The sequence below is a fragment of the Crassostrea angulata genome, chromosome 3 (genome assembly GCF_025612915.1).
Source record: "Crassostrea angulata isolate pt1a10 chromosome 3, ASM2561291v2, whole genome shotgun sequence".
Taxonomy (NCBI): domain Eukaryota; kingdom Metazoa; phylum Mollusca; class Bivalvia; order Ostreida; family Ostreidae; genus Magallana; species Magallana angulata.
The window spans coordinates 19,744,130-19,768,935 of NC_069113.1; the positions used below are offsets into that span (position 1 = coordinate 19,744,130).

Here is a 24,806-nt window from a genome sequence, read left to right on the forward strand (position 1 = left end):
TGCTATTTGTATGATACATCATATACCCATCATGAATTAAAAATTATCATCATTTACAGGATTTTGATGACATCTCTTTTAAAAAAGGGAAGCCAATTTAAGAAATTTAAATATATGATTGAAATTTTTATTGCCAATACATATTGAAAGTTAAGATTTATTTATCCGAAAACACCAGAATAAATATACGTCTTAGTTTTAAATTCAATTCAAGTACGAATACAATTCTATTTTTACTAGTTGACATGTCATGTACAAATGTTGATTTGTATCTCAGTATCTAAATAATCTAAGTTTTTCTAAAGGAAAGATATCATTGCTTCAAATAGTTTAGAGTGAGACAAATCGGATATTTTATCACCAATGGGATAAAATTTTTTTCACAGAAATTAAATTAAAAAAATTCAATTGAAGTTTGGCATTTACATCGCTTAGAAAGAGATATACATGATTTCTTAAAACGCACAAAACCATAAGCATCGGATGATATATATAGGACTGAATGAGAAATATAATTTGTGTTCTCGTGTGTATACAATATGTTAACATGACGGTATAATTAGCATCGTGTTTAAATGTGTAAATAAATCCCAGTTATTGCTGAAAATGAAAGCATAAGTATTTACATGTAATTCAAACTCTGATTTTTTCCCTTTTATAAACAATAAAACAAAAATTATGAAGTTTATTCATTTAATGAAAGTAATAATAAAACACTGAATACTCATTAGCTACAATCATTTAAAGTCATCACCTCGTTATTTAATTTCATCAGACATGATCAATTCCTAAACATTCTTGTAGAATACCCAACAGATAGAGACAACTAGAGATATCAACCATTGACTTTTGAAAATCGTTCGGAGATACATAAAAACATAATCAGCAATTGATTGGGACAAATACAAATTCATCTTTCATTGAATTCGAAGACTTTAACATTTCCGTTTAAATTGCTTACAAAAAATCTGTGTGTGGCGTTCTGGAATTTAATGTACCTTGGACGTGTTACTCCTTCCACGATACGTAGGAGATTGCCATCTCTTGACAAAATATGGATGTTGTTACTGATGAAGCCGTTTATGAATATATTTCCTTCAATGTCTGTGGTTACTCCATATGGACATTTTAACTTTTTGTGTTTATAGGTGAACAAAACATTTCCCAGCAAGTCTAGCTTTTTAACAACGTGTTGATGAAAGCTACTACAAATTACATTTTTTTCCTACGTCTATTACTACGCCAAAAACACCGCCAAGGCCAGTTGACAGTATTCTTCGTCTCGTAACATCAAAACCTTTATCAAAGATTTCAACAGAATTACCAGTACCAATGACGGTTGTGTTTCCAGACGTAGCTATTCCATGACACTTACAACCAACAGGGACGGTTTCTCTGATTTCAAGTGAAGTAGAGTCTATCTTCAAAATCGATTTATTATCAGGATTCGTTACAAAAATCTCCTGACCTTCTGTAAATACGCTCCAAGGTTCTTCTTGTAATCTCACTTCTTGTAATATAACTCCATTTCTGTCACAAAGAATACATCTTCCATGACTGTCAGCTAAGAACAAGTTACCACTACTCATAAAAGTACCACCTTTTATATTAGCACCTTGTATTGTAAATTCAGAAATTTTGTTCACCTTAGCATATATGTAATCAATATTCTTTACATTTAAATTAACTTGATCTAAATTCTCATTTGCAGACACATCAGCAAGACGAGGCAATTTAATAAGTTTTTTCACATCGTCTAATAGTTTGGTCTTAATACAAATATTTAACTTTGTATATTTCAGTTTTTTGAGGTTTTCATGAATGTTCTTCAGTTTAATGTATGAAAGTACCATTTTGGTTTCTGATGCAGTCTCATTCGACAGATCCTTTGACAACAGTTTTCTCCAATGTTTGAGATAGAGAAGCCTTTGCTCGAAAGAATCCACAGACTTTTGAAGCTTATTTTTGCTTTCCTTCGATAGTTTGGAGAGTTCATTTAAATGGTCTTCCTCTAGTTTTTTCACAGCCTCAATTATATTTGTTGTAAAATCTGATAATTCTTTCGTAAATGTGTCAGTTACGTCGTCAATGTGGTTTATGTTTGTTTTTTCTTTCTCAATTATATTTTCCACTTTCCAACGGAATTTTTCAATTCCGCTCTGCAAAACCATAACTTTTTCAGATTCTATGAAATTTTTACCAACTTCCTCTAGTTGACAGAAAGAACAATTGTTATGATCTGTGGTTACACAAACAGAGCAGCATGGGAGGAAATGGCTTTTACAAAATAGTTCAAATTTACGACCACCGTGGGTCTCGCATATTTCTAACGTATCTGGAATTTGATAAATGTCTGACCATTCGTTGATAGAAATGACTATATGCTGGCGAGAAGGTCGACATTTTTTGTGATACTTTGTACAATCTTCACAAAGCGCCTCAGAACAATCCTTGCACCAGCTGTTTGCCTTCATTTCATCTCCGTCTTCTTGGCATGGTTTACACAAAATAACACAGACACCTGCTACAGATGTAAAGAACTTGTTTTCTGGAAATTTTGTCACCCATTCGTCCACAGAATACTGATTTATTTCACCTGGTGCCGGAATAAATACGCGGCACAGAGGACACGGAAATCCAAGAGGCGGGTCACAGTCCCCACATGACGTTTTGATATGTGTTGAGACACAAGTTCGACAAAAGGAGTGTGAACAATGTAAACTAACTGGTGATTTATATTGTTCTAGACATATAGAACATAATGGTACCTCATCATTCAAGCTTTGTTCCTGTATGTGTGATGTTGCCATGATAATCTAAAACGAAAGTTCATTTCAGAGAATTTATGTTACGAAGTTGCGGTTTATGCTTTTTTACATACCAAACCCGATCAAAATTGTCCATGCTGATGTTGTCACGTTGCTTCTGAATTTTATTTCTTATATTTTGTTCCCCGATTGTTAGAATCGCCAAAGAATCCGTTTCACTGAAACACTGAACAAATTAATTTTGTTGACCTTTAAAATAGAAAAAGTATAAAAATGAAAAAAACCTTTTCATTATTTGAAATATTAATAACAAGTACATAGAAATTGGTATAACGAGAAGATATCTTGTATTTACATGACATGATTACCTTGAAGTAACAAAATATTTATCTTGATATCAAGAAATGATATCCATTTAAATACAAGTTAATTTAGCAGACAATTACTAGTAAGTAAGTATTTAAATGAACTATTTTTGTAAGCAAGAAAACCTCTACAAACCGGTTAAGGTACCTCACTACACCTGCACTTATACTTTTTTAAGACACTACGTCACAAGATGGCGATGACGACCTCGGAAAATGATGTATATACAGGGCTGGTGATGGTGTTTAAAAGACTACCGGAGGCAAGTGAAGTGACGATATCTGTAGTAAAATGTCTGAGGATTTTTTGGTGATCAAATATTTGTACAGAATGTGTTAACAGTGGTTAATAAATGAGATTAATCAGTCCGAAACTAGCGCATTTTTTTGTGCGCCGTAAATTGCAGATTTTTACTATGGGGGGCACTGCAGCTCACAGGTAGTCCTATTCTCTTTTGAGAAGTGGACTGGCATAGCCTACATCCACTTCTCTTCGCAAGCCCTCATATTTTGATTCTGGAAGTCGTGTAAATGTCGGAACCGAAGACGGTCTACAGTTCGACCCATGTTTCGACTCCAGTTTCCCTGAATTTTCGTAACAGACCTATTATTTCTACATTTTAGACATTATTGCATCCATGTATTACAAAAAAAATCAGCACTAACCCGCTGTCAAATCATTTTCCCAACTTCTACATCCCGGGTTTAAATTATGAGACCTCTCGCTATAAGTAGTTTAAAAAGTAGAAACATTATAGTCGGAGAAACCGGAAAATATTGTTCGGATTGTAGACTTTAGATTAAAGGTAATTTTTTTTATAATTTGAAGAGGTTTAAATAGTGGGTTTACAATTCACGAAAAATTAACAAAATACATACGATTAAATAAGTAACTGTGGCTCATAAAAAATACTCTTTATTTTGATCTTTGTTGCTTGTCATATTAATCAATGTTCGTTTTAATGTTTAAAAACAGATGTAGAGCAAATTTGTCACCTTAAGAGATTATTAAAAAGTGAACAAATACAACTTTGATATACAAAATTTAAACCCGGGATGTAGAAGATGGGAAAATGATTTGACAGCGGGTTAGTGCTGATTTTTTTGTAATACATGGATGCAATAATGTTTAAAATGTAGAAATAATAGGTCTGTTACGAAAATTCAGGGAAACTGTCCAGAGTCGAAACATGGATCGAAGCGTAGACCGTCTTCGGTTCCGACATTTACACGAATTCCAGAATCAAAATATGAGGGCTTGCGAAGAGAAGTGGATGTAGGCTATGCCTGTCCACTTCTCAAAAGAGAATAAGGTCGTCCATCCGAATTGTTTCAGACCGGGAGCAACAGGCCTGCAGCTAGGCGATTCCAAGATGGGGGAAACAGTTTGCAAGTGTAAAAGAGTTTAAAAACATATGGGGCGAAAACAAACCCCGTCTAACTCTGTCTGCATTAGTTCGGGTATACTCTGACTATAGGTAGCATGTCACTACAAACCTCACAATACTGGATTTCTGTAAACTTCTACAGATGTAACCATTGATGTTTTAACTCTGAAAACATTTTCACATCAAGGTGGCGCTCTAAAATGTCACACGAAAACTACGTGGAGAAATCCAGATATGACTACTTCATCATGTCTAGTTTCGAGAGGATAGTTCTATGCAGACCAGAGGGCATCTTGTAAGCATTGGAAGATCTTTTAGATTTTTATAAACTGTAGGTTTCGTTTTCATTTGTAGATGCATGGTATCAAAGTTATGAAAATATTTGTACAATTGCTATGCATGGAATTAATAACAAGTACATTCAAACTTCTACAATTTTTAAAAATTGTTAATGTATATGATTGTTATATATCTCTATCTGGAACTCATACAAAAGTTACTGTGGAATCATTAATATTCGTGGTGGCTCAATTTTCGTGGTATTCGTGGGTAGTTCTCTCCCACGAATTTAAATCCTCAACGAGAACAATTTTAGGAAGAGTTATCTTTGTTACTGAAACAGTAACCAACGCATCAACGAAATTACATCCCCGTGAATGAACAAAAAACTCACAATCCACGAAAATTGGTCCCCACGAATTTAAATGATTCCACAGTAACTGAATGAGAACTTTTGTATTCGAGTGTACATACACACCATTCTAGCAACACCATCTTGTTAATTTACCGTCTTTTATATAAATCCATATATAATACTATTTTATATCTACTGAGTAATGATTCCTCTTCATGTATTTCTTAAGGGGGTGTGCGGCCATCTTGTACATTTGAGGATGAGAATGTAAACATCTCTTGAACAAGATTGTTTCTGCAAGAAACTGACCAAAACTGTTGACATTTGACATTATATAAATAGTGCCTGTTTGGGAGGGTAACTGTTGACATTGACACCCCGAGACAACCATTGTCAACCGACGCGAAGCGGAGGTTGACAATGGTTGTCTCGGGGTGTCAATGTCAACAGTTACCCTCCCAAACAGGCACTATTTATTTTATTATACTGAATGTCTTACATGTAATTTTAAAGAGAATTTTACTGCTTTTATATAGAAATGAAGTGAATTCTACGACGAACCGTACGCGCATAATTTACTCGCATGTAACAATTCGTTGTGTTACCCGTTGCCAAGTGTGTTGCTAACGCTAAGGGTAATAGAACGGATTACCAACTGCGTCTAAACCAATCAGATTTCAGTATTTAACATGAAAGTATAATAATATACTTTGACTATATATGGACATTGTTACTCCTTTCCGTTGACGAATATTCACCCTTCTTCGTCAATTGCTAAACCATATGGCGAATTTAGCTATTCATAAATGTACTTAAAGCAGGACATTTCCATGGTGTATATTTTTTTTTTACAAAATGATGGGCATAACTTCTAAATATTCTAGATATATTTATAAATATATTATATGTATTATGAAAATATGAAAACATCATACAACTATTGCTGTTTTGGGCTCTTTTGTTTTTTTAGATCAATACGATGGTTTAATTTAGCTTTCCGAGAAGTACCATATTCATCGAGCCCGGAGGGCGAGGTAAATATTGTATTCGAGGGTAGCTAAGTCATCGTATTTATCGAAAAACAGCAATAATTGTTAATTATATGATTTAGTTCATTGACTCTGATTAGCATTTTCACATCTAGGTGGCGCTATACAATGTCACGTGAACACGACCTGGAAGATTCCAGATATGACAACACCATCCTCTGGTGTAGATGAAATTCCCTATGAAGTGCTCAAATACGATTGTGTAATAGAAGTTATTCATCACCTCTTCATGTTATGTTTTGAGTCCCATATAATTCCCTCTGTGTGGCGACAAGCTATTATATGTCCTATTTTAAAAGATTTTAACAGTGATCCAAGAGTACCGCTTAACTATCGAGGAATCAGTCTATTATCAACTATTTATAAAATGTACAGTTCCATTTTAAATCATAGATTGGTATCATATTTAGAAGATAACAACCCGCTTGTTGATGAGCAAAATGGAATTCGACGTGAACGCTCTTGTGCCGACCACGTTTTTACACTTAACAGTATTATACAGAATAGAAAAGAAACATCCGTTGCGTTCATCGATCTACAAAAAGCTTTAGATACAGTGGACCGTGACCTCTTAAAATTCTCCCTCTTAAATAATGGAATCGACGGGGATTTCTACAATTCAATAAAATCTATTTATGGAAACACAGTATCGTGTGTAAGAGTCAGTGAGCTGTGTACTGACTGGTTCTCTACTTCAGCTGGGGTACGACAAGGAGACAACTTATCACCGACCCTCTTTGCTCTTTTCATCAACGATCTCGCAAAAGAAATTAAAGAACTGAGGAAAGGTATAACGGTGGGCGAAATCAATTTAAGTATTTTACTGAATGCTGATGATATTGCTATTTTATCCGACTCAAAAGAAAATTTGCAAAAATATTGGATACTGTGTCTTACTGGTGTGAAAAATGGCGTCTTCAAATAAATAGGAAAAAATCAGGAATTATACATTTTACGAAAAAAAAAATTCGAAGCAATTTTCAGTTCCAAATTAACAGTGATATTCTCCAGTATAATACAGATTATAAATACCTTAGTGTAATATTTCATGAAAAACTGAATTTCCAAAACAACGCCGTTACTTTATCAAAAGCTGGTGGACGCGCTCTCGGAGGCATGGTTTCCAAAATTCGTCCATATAAAGAAAGAGGAATTTCAACTTTTGAAAAATTGTTTTTAAATTGTGTAGCACCAGTTTTGGATTACTGTAGTGAAGTGTGGGGCCTCCAGAATTATCATTCTATTGAAATGGTACAGAATCGAGTCCTACGTTTTTACTTAGGCGTTCACAGATTTACACCTTTACCAGCGCTACACGGGGAATATGGATGGAAACTCTGTTATCATAGACACTGTATTAACGCCGTGCGATTATGGAATCGATTGCTGACAATGGAGGACGATCGGCTAACAAAGCGTGTTTTCCTGTGGGACTTTAATCAAACTGGTTTATCTAGATGGACATTACGCATTAAATCACTTTTTGAATCCATGAACCTGTTACATATTTACGATGATTTATCAATCTGTGATGTTAATGAATTTGAAAACATGCTGTTTCTTACTTATGAAAATGAATGGTTAGGAAAGATAAACCAACTACCAAAATTGCGATTGTATAAAAGCATTAAAACAAATTTTAAAACTGAAAATTACCTTGAAATGAACATCTCAAAATCTCAAAGATCTATTTTGGCACAATTCAGATGTGGGATACTCCCAATTAGAATTGAAACGGGGCGATATAAGGGGGAACCTCTCGATGAAAGAATATGTAATTTTTGTGTATTAAATGAAATAGAAGACGAGAGTCATTTTCTGTTGAATTGTACAATCTATTCTGATTTTAGAAGGGAATTATTTAATAATATAGGATATAATCCAACACTGGTAATGTCAAATTTAGACGGTATTAGTTTTCTACTGTCAAATTTTCCGAGACAAACCTCTAAATATTTACTGAAATCTTACCTTTACAGACAATCATTATTGTATAAAAAAAAACGCAATGCGTAATATGTGTATATATGTTAAAATTGTATTTGCAGTGACATATAGGCCCAATGGGCCGGGTGTTTCATTATCTATTTTGTACAACATTTTGTAATTGTTATAACACATGTCACTATAATAAATTATTTACTTACTTACTTTCTTATCTAGTTACGAAGGCACTTTCCGGACATTAGAAGAACTCTGAGATTTAATAGACGGTTCTATCAGATCTGTTTCTTTATCAATAGCGTCTAACAGTTGTAGCGTGTAAAAGTCATGCTATTTGTATGATACATCATATACCCATCATGAATTAAAAATTATCATCATTTACAGGATTTTGATGACATCTCTTTTAAAAAAGGGAAGCCAATTTAAGAAATTTAAATATATGATTGAAATTTTTATTGCCAATACATATTGAAAGTTAAGATTTATTTATCCGAAAACACCAGAATAAATATACGTCTTAGTTTTAAATTCAATTCAAGTACGAATACAATTCTATTTTTACTAGTTGACATGTCATGTACAAATGTTGATTTGTATCTCAGTATCTAAATAATCTAAGTTTTTCTAAAGGAAAGATATCATTGCTTCAAATAGTTTAGAGTGAGACAAATCGGATATTTTATCACCAATGGTGATAAAAATAAGTGATAAAATTTTTTTCACAGAAATTAAATTTAAAAAATTCAATTGAAGTTTGGCATTTACATCGCTTAGAAAGAGATATACATGATTTCTTAAAACGCACAAAACCATAAGCATCGGATGATATATATAGGACTGAATGAGAAATATAATTTGTGTTCTCGTGTGTATACAATATGTTAACATGACGGTATAATTAGCATCGTGTTTAAATGTGTAAATAAATCCCAGTTATTGCTGAAAATGAAAGCATAAGTATTTACATGTAATTCAAACTCTGATTTTTTCCCTTTTATAAACAATAAAACAAAAATTATGAAGTTTATTCATTTAATGAAAGTAATAATAAAACACTGAATACTCATTAGCTACAATCATTTAAAGTCATCACCTCGTTATTTAATTTCATCAGACATGATCAATTCCTAAACATTCTTGTAGAATACCCAACAGATAGAGAAAACTAGAGACATCAACCATTGACTTTTGAAGATCGTTCGGAGATACATAAAAACATAATCAGCAATTGATTGGGACAAATACAAATTCATCTTTCATTGAATTCGAAGACTTTAACATTTCCGTTTAAATTGCTTACAAAAAATCTGTGTGTGGCGTTCTGGAATTTAATGTACCTTGGACGTGTTACTCCTTCCACGATACGTAGGAGATTGCCATCTCTTGACAAAATATGGATGTTGTTACTGATGAAGCCGTTTATGAATATATTTCCTTCAATGTCTGTGGTTACTCCATATGGACATTTTAACTTTTTGTGTGTATAGGTGAACAAAACATTTCCCAGCAAGTCTAGCTTTTTAACAACGTGTTGATGAAAGCTACTACAAATTACATTTTTTTCTACGTCTATTACTACGCCAAAAACACCGCCAAGGCCAGTTGACAGTATTCTTCGTCTCGTAACATCAAAACCTTTATCAAAGATTTCAACAGAATTACCAGTACCAATGACGGTTGTGTTTCCAGACGTAGCTATTCCATGACACTTACAACCAACAGGAACGGTTTCTCTGATTTCAAGTGAAGTAGAGTCTATCTTCAAAATCGATTTATTATCAGGATTCGTTACAAAAATCTCCTGACCTTCTGTAAATACGCTCCAAGGTTCTTCTTGTAATCTCACTTCTTGTAATATAACTCCATTTCTGTCACAAAGAATACATCTTCTATGACTGTCAGCTAAGAACAAGTTACCACTACTCATAAAAGTACCACCTTTTATATTAGCACCTTGTATTGTAAATTCAGAAATTTTGTTCACCTTAGCATATATGTAATCAATATTCTTTACATTTAAATTAACTTGATCTAAATTCTCATTTGCAGACACATCAGCAAGACGAGGCAATTTAATAAGTTTTTTCACATCGTCTAATAGTTTGGTCTTAATACAAATATTTAACTTTGTATATTTCAGTTTTTTGAGGTTTTCATGAATGTTCTTCAGTTTAATGTATGAAAGTACCATTTTGGTTTCTGATGCAGTCTCATTCGACAGATCCTTTGACAACAGTTTTCTCCAATGTTTGAGATAGAGAAGCCTTTGCTCGAAAGAATCCACAGACTTTTGAAGCTTATATTTGCTTTCCTTCGATAATTTGGAGAGTTCATTTAAATGTTCTTCCTCTAGTTTTTTCACAGCCTGAATTATATTTGTTGTAAAATCTGATAATTCTTTCGTAAATGTGTCAGTTACGTCGTCAATGTGGTTTATGTTTGCTTTTTCTTTCTCAATTATGTTTTCCACTTTCCAATGGAATTTTTCAATTCCGCTCTGCAAAACCATAACTTTTTCAGATTCTATGAAATTTTTACCAACTTCCTCTAGTTGACAGAAAGAACAATTGTTATGATCTGTGGTTACACAAACAGAGCAGCATGGAAGGAAATGGCTTTTACAAAATAGTTCAAATTTACGACCACCGTGGGTCTCGCATATTTCTAACGTATCTGGAATTTGATAAATGTCTGACCATTCGTTGATAGAAATGACTATATGCTGGCGAGAAGGTCGACATTTTTTGTGATACTTTGTACAATCTTCACAAAGCGCCTCAGAACAATCCTTGCACCAGCTGTTTGCCTTCATTTCATCTCCGTCTTCTTGGCATGGTTTACACAAAATAACACAGACACCTGCTACAGATGTAAAGAACTTGTTTTCTGGAAATTTTGTCACCCATTCGTCCACAGAATGCTGATTTATTTCACCTGGTGCCGGAATAAATACGCGGCACAGAGGACACGGAAATCCAAGAGGCGGGTCACAGTCCCCACATGACGTTTTGATATGTGTTGAGAGACAAGTTCGACAAAAGGAGTGTGAACAATGTAAACTAACTGGTGATTTATACTGTTCTAGACATATAGAACATAATGATACCTCATCATTCAAGCGTTGTTCCTGTATGTGTGATGTTGCCATGATAATCTAAAACGAAAGTTCATTTCAGAGAATTTATGTTAGTAATACGAAGTTGCGGTTTATGCTTTTTTACATACCAAACCCGATCAAAATTGTCCATGCTGATGTTGTCACGTTGCTTCTGAATTTTATTTCTTATATTTTGTTCCCCGATTGATAGAATCGCCAAAGAATCCGTTTCACTGAAACACTGAACAAATTAATTTTGTTGACCTTTAAAATAGAAAAAGTATAAAAATGAAAAAAAACCTTTTCATTATTTGAAATATTAATTATAACAAGTACATAGAAATTGGTATAACGAGAAGATATCTTGTATTTACATGACATGATTACCTTGAAGTAACGAAATATTTATCTTGATATCAAGAAATGATATCCATTTAAATACAAGTTAATTTAGCAGACAATTACTAGTAAGTAAGTATTTAAATGAACTATTTTTGTAAGCAAGAAAACCTCTACAAACCGGTTAAGGTACCTCACTACACCTGCACTTATACTTTTTTAAGACACTACGTCACAAGATGGCGATGACGACCTCGGAAAATGATGTATATACAGGGCTGGTGATGGTGTTTAAAAGACTACCGGAGGCAAGTGAAGTGACGATATCTGTAGTAAAATGTCTGAGGATTTTTTGGTGATCAAATATTTGTACAGAATGTGTTAACAGTGGTTAATAAATGAGATTAATCAGTCCGAAACTAGCGCATTTTTTGTGCGCCGTAAATTGCAGATTTTTACTATGGGGGGCACTGTAGCTCACAGGTCGTCCTATTCTCTTTTGAGAAGTGGACTGGCATAGCCTACATCCACTTCTCTTCGCAAGCCCTCATATTTTGATTCTGGAAATCGTGTAAATGTCGGAACCGAAGACGGTCTACGGTTCGACCCATGTTTCGACTCCAGTTTCCCTGAATTTTCGTAACAGACCTATTATTTCTACATTTTAAACATTATTGCATCCATGTATTACAAAAAAATCAGCACTAACCCGCTGTCAAATCATTTTCCCAACTTCTACATCCCGGGTTTAAATTATGAGACCTCTCGCTATAAGTAGTTTAAAAAGTAGAAACATTATAGTCGGAGAAATCGGAAAATATTGTTCGGATGTAGACTTTAGATTAAAGGTAATTTTTTTTTATAATTTGAAGAGGTTTAAATAGTGGGTTTACAATTCACGAAAAATTAACAAAATACATACGATTAAATAAGTAACTGTGGCTCATAAAAAATACTCTTTATTTTGATCTTTGTTGCTTGTTTTATTAATCAATGTTCGTTTTAATGTTTAAAAACAGATGTAGAGCAAATTTGTCACCTTAAGAGATTATTAAAAAGTGAACAAATACAATTTTGATATACAAAATTTAAACCCGGGATGTAGAAGATGGGAAAATGATTTGACAGCGGGTTAGTGCTGATTTTTTTGTAATACATGGATGCAATAATGTTTAAAATGTAGAAATAATAGGTCTGTTACGAAAATTCAGGTAAACTGTCCAGAGTCGAAACATGGATCGAAGCGTAGACCGTCTTCGGTTCCGACATTTACACGATTTCCAGAATCAAAATATGAGGGCTTGCGAAGAGAAGTGGGTGTAGGCTATGCCTGTCCACTTTTCAAAAGAGAATAAGGTCGTCCATCCGAATTGTTTCAGACCGGGAGCAACAGGCCTGCAGCTAGGCGATTCCAAGATGGGGTAAACAGTTTGCAAGTGTAAAAGAGTTTAAAAACATATGGGGCGAAAACAAACTCTGTCTAACTCTGTCTGCATTAGTTCGGGTATACTCTGACTATAGGTAGCATGTCACTACGAACCTCACAATACTGGATTTCTGTAAACTTCTACAGATGTAACCATTGATGTTTTAACTCTGAAAACATTTTCACATCCAGGTGGCGCTCTAAAATGATACACGAAAACTACGTGGAGAAATCCAGATATGACTACTACATCATGTCTAGTTTCGAGAGGATGGTTCTATGCAGACCAGAGGGCATCTTGTAAGCATTGGAAGACCTTTTAGATTTCTATAAACTGTAGCTTTCGTTTTCATTTGTAGATGCATGGTATCAAAGTTATGAAAATATTTGTACAATTGCTATGCATGGAATTAATAACAAGTACATTCAAACTTTTTTTAAAATTTTTAAAAATTGTTAATGTATATGATTGTTATATATCTCTATCTGGAACTCATACAAAAGTTAACTGAATGAGAACTTTTGTATTCGAGTGTACATACACACCATTCTAGCAACACCATCTTGTTAATTTACCGTCTTTTATATAAATCCATATATAATACTATTTTATATCTACTGAGTAATGATTCCTCTTCATGTATTTCTTAAGGGGATGTGCGGCCATCTTGTACATTTGAGCAGGTCTAGGCAACCTCCGTTTTTGGAGGATATATTTTATCCTCCAAAAACGGAGGATAGATGTTTGCGCCCCCTAGTGGATCTTTTCAGATGAAGGGCAATTAACTCTGATTTTACAAAGGGAGTTAACTATGAATAAAATATAATTATTAGACAATAAAAATATCACCTTATTTAGCTATTAGTAATTATATTTATTGATAATATTTAATAAATATTTAAGTTTAAATAATTGCAGGGCTGATTTTAAAGAAAAATATTTCATGTGAAGAGTCTCACATTTTTTTCAATATTCAGGATAATTGATATCTTTAAATGGTATCATTTTGATTAATAAAATTGAACAATGTCTTTTTGTGTGAAGGGATTAAATTTAAATGATACTTAATAACCTGTGAATTAATTAGAATAAGAGCTACAAAGTTCCTAAGGTATATGCAAACATTTACTTTGTACATGTACAATATAGCAGATCAAGATATCTATTATGTGTCTCTAAACGTGAATGAACTCATTAATGTTTTAATGAGGAATAAACATCACTAGTTTGTGATTTTTATTAAATGAAACAGATGTAAATAGTCTATGTCATTTGTAAAACTGAACACAGGAAGTACACTTTTTCAAAGCATATTGTGAAAATACTATACATAGAATTTCAAATCGCCGCATACAATCATTAGTTTATTTCCTTAACTTTAATTCCCATATGGTCTGGTGCTTGCATTTTCTCATTAAATATATGCACGAAGCCTTTGAAATATACCCATGCTATCATCCAAAAATGGAGGATAATTTCACCCACAATTCAAAGTGACTATCCATATATGGTAAAAATCAGCAGCCATCTTGAAATTGAGCTATCCTCCAAACACGGAGGTTGCCTAGACCTGTTGAGGATGAGAATGTAAACATCTCTTGAACAAGATTGTTTCTGCAAGAAACTGACCAAAACTGTTGACATTTGACATTATATAAATAGTGCCTGTTTGGGAGGGTAACTGTTGACATTGACACCCCGAGACAACCATTGTCAACCGACGCGAAGCGGAGGTTGACAATGGTTGTCTCGGGGTGTCAATGTCAACAGTTACCCTCCCAAACAGGCACTATTTATTTTATTATACTGAATGTCTTACATGTAATTTTAAAGAGAATTTTACTGCTTTTATATAGAAATGAAGTGAATTCTACGACGAACCGTACGCGCATAATTTACTCGCATGTAACAATTCGTTGTGTTACCCGTTGCCAAGTGTGTTGCTAACGCTAAGGGTAATAGAACGGATTACCAACTGCGTCTAAACCAATCAGATTTCAGTATTTAACATGAAAGTATAATAATATACTTTGACTATATATGGACATTGTTACTCCTTTCCGTTGACGAATATTCACCCTTCTTTGTCAATTGCTAAACCATATGGCGAATTTAGCTATTCATAAATGTACTTAAAGCAGGACATTTCCATGGTGTATATTTTTTTTTTACAAAATGATGGGCATAACTTCTAAATATTCTAGATATATTTATAAATATATTATATGTATTATGAAAATATGAAAACATCATACAACTATTGCTGTTTTGGGCTCTTTTGTTTTTTTAGATCAATACGATGGTTTAATTTAGCTTTCCGAGAAGTACCATATTCATCGAGCCCGGAGGGCGAGGTAAATATTGTATTCGAGGGTAGCTAAGTCATCGTATTTATCGAAAAACAGCAATAATTGTTAATTATATGATTTAGTTCATTGACTCTGATTAGCATTTTCACATCCAGGTGGCGCTATACAATGTCACGTGAACACGACCTGGAAGATTCCAGATATGACAACACCATCCTCTGGTGTAGATGAAATTCCCTATGAAGTGCTCAAATACGATTGTGTAATAGAAGTTATTCATCACCTCTTCATGTTATGTTTTGAGTCCCATATAATTCCCTCTGTGTGGCGACAAGCTATTATATGTCCTATTTTAAAAGATTCTAACAGTGATCCAAGAGTACCGCTTAACTATCGAGGAATCAGTCTATTATCAACTATTTATAAAATGTACAGTTCCATTTTAAATCATAGATTGGTATCATATTTAGAAGATAACAACCTGCTTGTTGATGAGCAAAATGGAATTCGACGTGAACGCTCTTGTGCCGACCACGTTTTTACACTTAACAGTATTATACAGAATAGAAAAGAAACATCCGTTGCGTTCATCGATCTACAAAAAGCTTTAGATACAGTGGACCGTGACCTCTTAAAATTCTCCCTCTTAAATAATGGAATCGACGGGGATTTCTACAATTCAATAAAATCTATTTATGGAAACACAGTATCGTGTGTAAGAGTCAGTGAGCTGTGTACTGACTGGTTCTCTACTTCAGCTGGGGTACGACAAGGAGACAACTTATCACCGACCCTCTTTGCTCTTTTCATCAACGATCTCGCAAAAGAAATGAAAGAACTGAGGAAAGGTATAACGGTGGGCGAAATCAATTTTAGTATTTTACTGAATGCTGATGATATTGCTATTTTATCCGACTCAAAAGAAAATTTGCAAAAAATATTGGATACTGTGTCTTACTGGTGTGAAAAATGGCGTCTTCAAATAAATAGGAAAAAATCAGGAATTATACATTTTACGAAAAAAAAAATTCGAAGCGATTTTCAGTTCCAAATTAACAGTGATATTCTCCAGTATAATACAGATTATAAATACCTTAGTGTAATATTTCATGAAAAACTGAATTTCCAAAACAACGCCGATACTTTATCAAAAGCTGGTGGACGCGCTCTCGGAGGCATGGTTTCCAAAATTCGTCCATATAAAGAAAGAGGAATTTCAACTTTTGAAAAATTGTTTTTAAATTGTGTAGCACCAGTTTTGGATTACTGTAGTGAAGTGTGGGGCCTCCAGAATTATCATTCTATTGAAATGGTACAGAATCGAGTCCTACGTTTTTACTTAGGCGTTCACAGATTTACACCTTTACCAGCGCTACACGGGGAATTTGGATGGAAACTCTGTTATCATAGACACTGTATTAACGCCGTGCGATTATGAAATCGATTGCTGACAATGGAGGACGATCGGCTAACAAAGCGTGTTTTCCTGTGGGACTTTAATCAAACTGGTTTATCTAGATGGACATTACGCATTAAATCACTTTTTGAATCCATGAACCTGTTACATATTTACGATGATTTATCAATCTGTGATGTTAATGAATTTGAAAACATGCTGTTTCTTACTTATGAAAATGAATGGTTAGGAAAGATAAACCAACTACCAAAATTGCGATTGTATAAAAGCATTAAAACAAATTTTAAAACTGAAAATTACCTTGAAATGAACATCTCAAAATCTCAAAGATCTATTTTGGCACAATTCAGATGTGGGATACTCCCAATTAGAATTGAAACGGGGCGATATAAGGGGGAACCTCTCGATGAAAGAATATGTAATTTTTGTGTATTAAATGAAATAGAAGACGAGAGTCATTTTCTGTTGAATTGTACAATCTATTCTGATTTTAGAAGGGAATTATTTAAGAATATAGGATATAATCCAACACTGGTAATGTCAAATTTAGACGGTATTAGTTTTCTACTGTCAAATTTTCCGAGACAAACCTCTAAATATTTACTGAAATCTTACCTTTACAGACAATCATTATTGTATAAAAAAAAACGCAATGCGTAATATGTGTATATATGTTAAAATTGTATTTGCAGTGACATATAGGCCCAATGGGCCGGGTGTTTCATTATCTATTTTGTACAACATTTTGTAATTGTTATAACACATGTCACTATAATAAATTATTTACTTACTTACTTTCTTATCTAGTTACGAAGGCACTTTCCGGACATTAGAAGAACTCTGAGATTTAATAGACGGTTCTATCAGATCTGTTTCTTTATCAATAGCGTCTAACAGTTGTAGCGTGTAAAAGTCATGCTATTTGTATGATACATCATATACCCATCATGAATTACAAATTATCATCATTTACAGGATTTTGATGACATCTCTTTTAAAAAAGGGAAGCCAATTTAAGAAATTTAAATATATGATTGAAATTTTTATTGCCAATACATATTGAAAGTTAAGATTTATTTATCCGAAAACACCAGAATAAATATACGTCTTAGTTTTAAATTCAATTCAAGTACGAATACAATTCTATTTTTACTAGTTGACATGTCATGTACAAATGTTGATTTGTATCTCAGTATCTAAATAATCTAAGTTTTTCTAAAGGAAAGATATCATTGCTTCAAATAGTTTAGAGTGAGACAAATCGGATATTTTATCACCAATGGTGATAAAAATAAGTGATAAAATTTTTTTCACAGAAATTAAATTTAAAAAATTCAATTGAAGTTTGGCATTTACATCGCTTAGAAAGAGATATACATGATTTCTTAAAACGCACAAAACCATAAGCATCGGATGATATATATAGGACTGAATGAGAAATATAATTTGTGTTCTCGTGTGTATACAATATGTTAACATGACGGTATAATTAGCATCGTGTTTAAATGTGTAAATAAATCCCAGTTATTGCTGAAAATGAAAGCATAAGTATTTACATGTAATTCAAACTCTGATTTTTTCCCTTTTATAAACAATAAAACAAAAATTATGAAGTTTATTCATTTAATGAAAGTAATAATAAAACACTGAATACTCATTAGCTACAATCATTTAAAGTCATCACCTCGTTATTTAATTTCATCAGACATGATCAATTCCTAAACATTCTTGTAGAATACCCAACAGATAGAGAAAACTAGAGACATCAACCATTGACTTTTGAAGATCGTTCGGAGATACATAAAAACATAATCAGCAATTGATTGGGACAAATACAAATTCATCTTTCATTGAATTCGAAGACTTTAACATTTCCGTTTAAATTGCTTACAAAAAATCTGTGTGTGGCGTTCTGGAATTTAATGTACCTTGGACGTGTTACTCCTTCCACGATACGTAGGAGATTGCCATCTCTTGACAAAATATGGATGTTGTTACTGATGAAGCCGTTTATGAATATATTTCCTTCAATGTCTGTGGTTACTCCATATGGACATTTTAACTTTTTGTGTGTATAGGTGAACAAAACATTTCCCAGCAAGTCTAGCTTTTTAACAACGTGTTGATGAAAGCTACTACAAATTACATTTTTTTCTACGTCTATTACTACGCCAAAAACACCGCCAAGGCCAGTTGACAGTATTCTTCGTCTCGTAACATCAAAACCTTTATCAAAGATTTCAACAGAATTACCAGTACCAATGACGGTTGTGTTTCCAGACGTAGCTATTCCATGACACTTACAGACCCTGAAACGTACTACTACACCAAAAAAGCGTGCGACTTTCGTGCGAGAAACGTTTCGTGTAAACCGTTTAGCGTTTCGTGTAAACCGTTTAGCGTTTCGTGTGAATCGTGAAGCGTTTCGTGTAAACCGTTTAGCGTTTCGGGCAAAGCGTGCAGCGTTTCGGGCAAAGCGTGTGAATCGTTTCGGGCAAAGCGTGCGAGAACTGTGTGAAACGTTCATCAGATTTCATTCGGAACTCTCTGACAATTTAATTGTTTCAAAATAGCCCTCGTGTTAAACATTACTTTAAACTGATTGGCAAAACTCCTTTGAGATATTCTCGTGAAATAAATCTATAAGAAATAATATACTTATCTTTTTACAAACTTGAATTAATTTTTAACAAACAAAAGAAAAGTACGCGTATTGAAAGAAGACTAGTTACTGAGACTATTAGGCTGTGTACAACCAGTACACATACATGTAACCTCGGACATCGGGTAAGACCTGCACCTGGCTGAACCTGTCAATCAAACTCTGTGTATTCGTTTTCATTGGATGGTCACGCATCTCTTTTTTTGTCAATAGCCAATAGAAATTTAATGACTTCAAGGTAGTCGGAATCAGTATTTGATGATGCACACAATTTCAATGATAGATTATTTAACATTAATTTAAACAAAATTAAATGTAAACATAGAAATATACTGTTCATTTCTATGAAATGCGGGAAGTAAATTCTTCTGAATCCCGATTAAAAATATTTCTACAAGTTATTATTTTAATTATTTAAACACTGATACCGGAAAACAACAAGTAATTTACACACTGAAATTTTCCTAAAATGTACACATGCAATTAATTATTATGGGAATCTATATGCATGGTACTTAATTCAAATAGATTAATTTATGATAGATATATTGTACGCCTTTATGCAGGGTGCCGGTTATGTATACGAATATTGAGACAAAAATCTAAATCATTTTTTTATTTGTTGTTCTTTCCGAAATCCAAAAAAGTAATGACAACTTTCTTTATTGTTTAATCCATTGATTTTTCTCTGTGATGTTATGTACGGAACATTTATTTACGCGAATGATTCGACATAAAAAAAATTAGTTGGTTGTTTTATAGCATTTTTCTAACTTATGTGACTAATTTAATTTTACATAACTTTCAAAATTATCAATATAAATAATTACAGGTTTATTTACAGTTAGTTTTTTTTACATCGTATTCTCTGAAACCAATAAGAATATTAATGTGAGAAGAAAAAACAAATCCCAATGAATACTGAAAAACCAAATTATCAATGTAAATAATTACAGGTTTATTTACAGTTAGTATTTTTACATCGTATTCTCTGACACCAAGAAAAATATTAATGTGAGAAGAAAAAACAAATCCTGCCGAATACTGAAAAACCGATTTCAGTTTGTAATCATACGGATTTTATTTTTGGTATTGAATATTGTGTTATGGTAACTTTTTTCTCTGGAATTTTTATTATTTACTGGACTAATAAGAATCATGGATATTTCTTTTGAGCAATAAATATTTTTATAGAAGTAATATTTCTGACTAGTTCTGTGAATAAATAATTTTTTGCTTTAAATATAAGTACCAAATTAATTGAATTAATCAATTCAATACTTATGTACATATATGTTTCTAATATCAGTATTTCAATTATTTCGTGTTTTCTTAAAATTAATTCCAAGAAGAAAGAGAAAGGGTAAAATCCGAGAGGACCCGAATCGATCAGGATAAAAGCGTGTCCAAAGCGTGTGAAAAGCGAGCAAATCGCTTCGTGCGAGAATCGTTTCGTGTAAACCGTTCAGCGTTTCGTGTAAATCGTTTAGCGTTTCGGGCAAAGCGTGCAGCGTTTCGTGTAAACCGTTCAGCGTTTCGTGTGAACCGTTTAGCGAGCGTGTAGCGAGCGTGCAGCGAGCGTGTGGTGTAGTAGTACGTTTCAGGGTCTGTACAACCAACAGGAACGGTTTCTCTGATTTCAAGTGAAGTAGAGTCTATCTTCAAAATCGATTTATTATCAGGATTCGTTACAAAAATCTCCTGACCTTCTGTAAATACGCTCCAAGGTTCTTCTTGTAATCTCACTTCTTGTAATATAACTCCATTTCTGTCACAAAGAATACATCTTCTATGACTGTCAGCTAAGAACAAGTTACCACTACTCATAAAAGTACCACCTTTTATATTAGCACCTTGTATTGTAAATTCAGAAATTTTGTTCACCTTAGCATATATGTAATCAATATTCTTTACATTTAAATTAACTTGATCTAAATTCTCATTTGCAGACACATCAGCAAGACGAGGCAATTTAATAAGTTTTTTCACATCGTCTAATAGTTTGGTCTTAATACAAATATTTAACTTTGTATATTTCAGTTTTTTGAGGTTTTCATGAATGTTCTTCAGTTTAATGTATGAAAGTACCATTTTGGTTTCTGATGCAGTCTCATTCGACAGATCCTTTGGCAACAGTTTTCTCCAATGTTTGAGATAGAGAAGCCTTTGCTCGAAAGAATCCACAGACTTTTGAAGCTTATATTTGCTTTCCTTCGATAATTTGGAGAGTTCATTTAAATGTTCTTCCTCTAGTTTTTTCACAGCCTGAATTATATTTGTTGTAAAATCTGATAATTCTTTCGTAAATGTGTCAGTTACGTCGTCAATGTGGTTTATGTTTGCTTTTTCTTTCTCAATTATGTTTTCCACTTTCCAACGGAATTTTTCAATTCCGCTCTGCAAAACCATAACTTTTTCAGATTCTATGAAATTTTTACCAACTTCCTCTAGTTGACAGAAAGAACAATTGTTATGATCTGTGGTTACACAAACAGAGCAGCATGGAAGGAAATGGCTTTTACAAAATAGTTCAAATTTACGACCACCGTGGGTCTCGCATATTTCTAACGTATCTGGAATTTGATAAATGTCTGACCATTCGTTGATAGAAATGACTATATGCTGGCGAGAAGGTCGACATTTTTTGTGATACTTTGTACAATCTTCACAAAGCGCCTCAGAACAATCCTTGCACCAGCTGTTTGCCTTCATTTCATCTCCGTCTTCTTGGCATGGTTTACACAAAATAACACAGACACCTGCTACAGATGTAAAGAACTTGTTTTCTGGAAATTTTGTCACCCATTCGTCCACAGAATGCTGATTTATTTCACCTGGTGCCGGAATAAATACGCGGCACAGAGGACACGGAAATCCAAGAGGCGGGTCACAGTCCCCACATGACGTTTTGATATGTGTTGAGAGACAAGTTCGACAAAAGGAGTGTGAACAATGTAAACTAACTGGTGATTTATACTGTTCTAGACATATAGAACATAATGATACCTCATCATTCAAGCGTTGTTCCTGTATGTGTGATGTTGCCATGATAATCTAAAACGAAAGTTCATTTCAGAGAATTTATGTTAGTAATACGAAGTTGCGGTTTATGCTTTTTTACATACCAAACCCGATCAAAATTGTCCATGCTGATGTTGTCACGTTGCTTCTGAATTTTATTTCTTATATTTTGTTCCCCGATTGATAGAATCGCCAAAGAATCCGTTTCACTGAAACACTGAACAAATTAATTTTGTTGACCTTTAAAATAGAAAAAGTATAAAAATGAAAAAAAACCTTTTCATTATTTGAAATATTAATTATAACAAGTACATAGAAATTGGTATAACGAGAAGATATCTTGTATTTACATGACATGATTACCTTGAAGTAACGAAATATTTATCTTGATATCAAGAAATGATATCCATTTAAATACAAGTTAATTTAGCAGACAATTACTAGTAAGTAAGTATTTAAATGAACTATTTTTGTAAGCAAGAAAACCTCTACAAACCGGTTAAGGTACCTCACTACACCTGCACTTATACTTTTTTAAGACACTACGTCACAAGATGGCGATGACGACCTCGGAAAATGATGTATATACAGGGCTGGTGATGGTGTTTAAAAGACTACCGGAGGCAAGTGAAGTGACGATATCTGTAGTAAAATGTCTGAGGATTTTTTGGTGATCAAATATTTGTACAGAATGTGTTAACAGTGGTTAATAAATGAGATTAATCAGTCCGAAACTAGCGCATTTTTTGTGCGCCGTAAATTGCAGATTTTTACTATGGGGGGCACTGTAGCTCACAGGTCGTCCTATTCTCTTTTGAGAAGTGGACTGGCATAGCCTACATCCACTTCTCTTCGCAAGCCCTCATATTTTGATTCTGGAAATCGTGTAAATGTCGGAACCGAAGACGGTCTACGGTTCGACCCATGTTTCGACTCCAGTTTCCCTGAATTTTCGTAACAGACCTATTATTTCTACATTTTAAACATTATTGCATCCATGTATTACAAAAAAATCAGCACTAACCCGCTGTCAAATCATTTTCCCAACTTCTACATCCCGGGTTTAAATTATGAGACCTCTCGCTATAAGTAGTTTAAAAAGTAGAAACATTATAGTCGGAGAAATCGGAAAATATTGTTCGGATGTAGACTTTAGATTAAAGGTAATTTTTTTTTATAATTTGAAGAGGTTTAAATAGTGGGTTTACAATTCACGAAAAATTAACAAAATACATACGATTAAATAAGTAACTGTGGCTCATAAAAAATACTCTTTATTTTGATCTTTGTTGCTTGTTTTATTAATCAATGTTCGTTTTAATGTTTAAAAACAGATGTAGAGCAAATTTGTCACCTTAAGAGATTATTAAAAAGTGAACAAATACAATTTTGATATACAAAATTTAAACCCGGGATGTAGAAGATGGGAAAATGATTTGACAGCGGGTTAGTGCTGATTTTTTTGTAATACATGGATGCAATAATGTTTAAAATGTAGAAATAATAGGTCTGTTACGAAAATTCAGGTAAACTGTCCAGAGTCGAAACATGGATCGAAGCGTAGACCGTCTTCGGTTCCGACATTTACACGATTTCCAGAATCAAAATATGAGGGCTTGCGAAGAGAAGTGGGTGTAGGCTATGCCTGTCCACTTTTCAAAAGAGAATAAGGTCGTCCATCCGAATTGTTTCAGACCGGGAGCAACAGGCCTGCAGCTAGGCGATTCCAAGATGGGGTAAACAGTTTGCAAGTGTAAAAGAGTTTAAAAACATATGGGGCGAAAACAAACTCTGTCTAACTCTGTCTGCATTAGTTCGGGTATACTCTGACTATAGGTAGCATGTCACTACGAACCTCACAATACTGGATTTCTGTAAACTTCTACAGATGTAACCATTGATGTTTTAACTCTGAAAACATTTTCACATCCAGGTGGCGCTCTAAAATGTCACACGAAAACTACGTGGAGAAATCCAGATATGACTACTACATCATGTCTAGTTTCGAGGGGATGGTTCTATGCAGACCAGAGGGCATCTTGTAAGCATTGGAAGACCTTTTAGATTTCTATAAACTGTAGCTTTCGTTTTCATTTGTAGATGCATGGTATCAAAGTTATGAAAATATTTGTACAATTGCTATGCATGGAATTAATAACAAGTACATTCAAACTTTTTTTAAAATTTTTAAAAATTGTTAATGTATATGATTGTTATATATCTCTATCTGGAACTCATACAAAAGTTAACTGAATGAGAACTTTTGTATTCGAGTGTACATACACACCATTCTAGCAACACCATCTTGTTAATTTACCGTCTTTTATATAAATCCATATATAATACTATTTTATATCTACTGAGTAATGATTCCTCTTCATGT

General features: G+C 33.5%; 3 pseudogenes; all 3 read right to left on the reverse strand.

Moving 5' to 3' along the window:
- Window positions 1–874: 874 nt before the first annotated feature.
- On the reverse strand, window positions 875–2,810 carry LOC128178699 (E3 ubiquitin-protein ligase TRIM71-like; annotated as a pseudogene).
- A 6,637-nt stretch (window positions 2,811–9,447) lies between these two features.
- LOC128175794 (transcription intermediary factor 1-beta-like) lies at window positions 9,448–12,198 on the reverse strand (annotated as a pseudogene).
- Window positions 12,199–18,627: 6,429 nt separating this feature from the next.
- Window positions 18,628–23,349, reverse strand: LOC128175798 (transcription intermediary factor 1-beta-like; annotated as a pseudogene).
- Window positions 23,350–24,806: the final 1,457 nt, after the last annotated feature.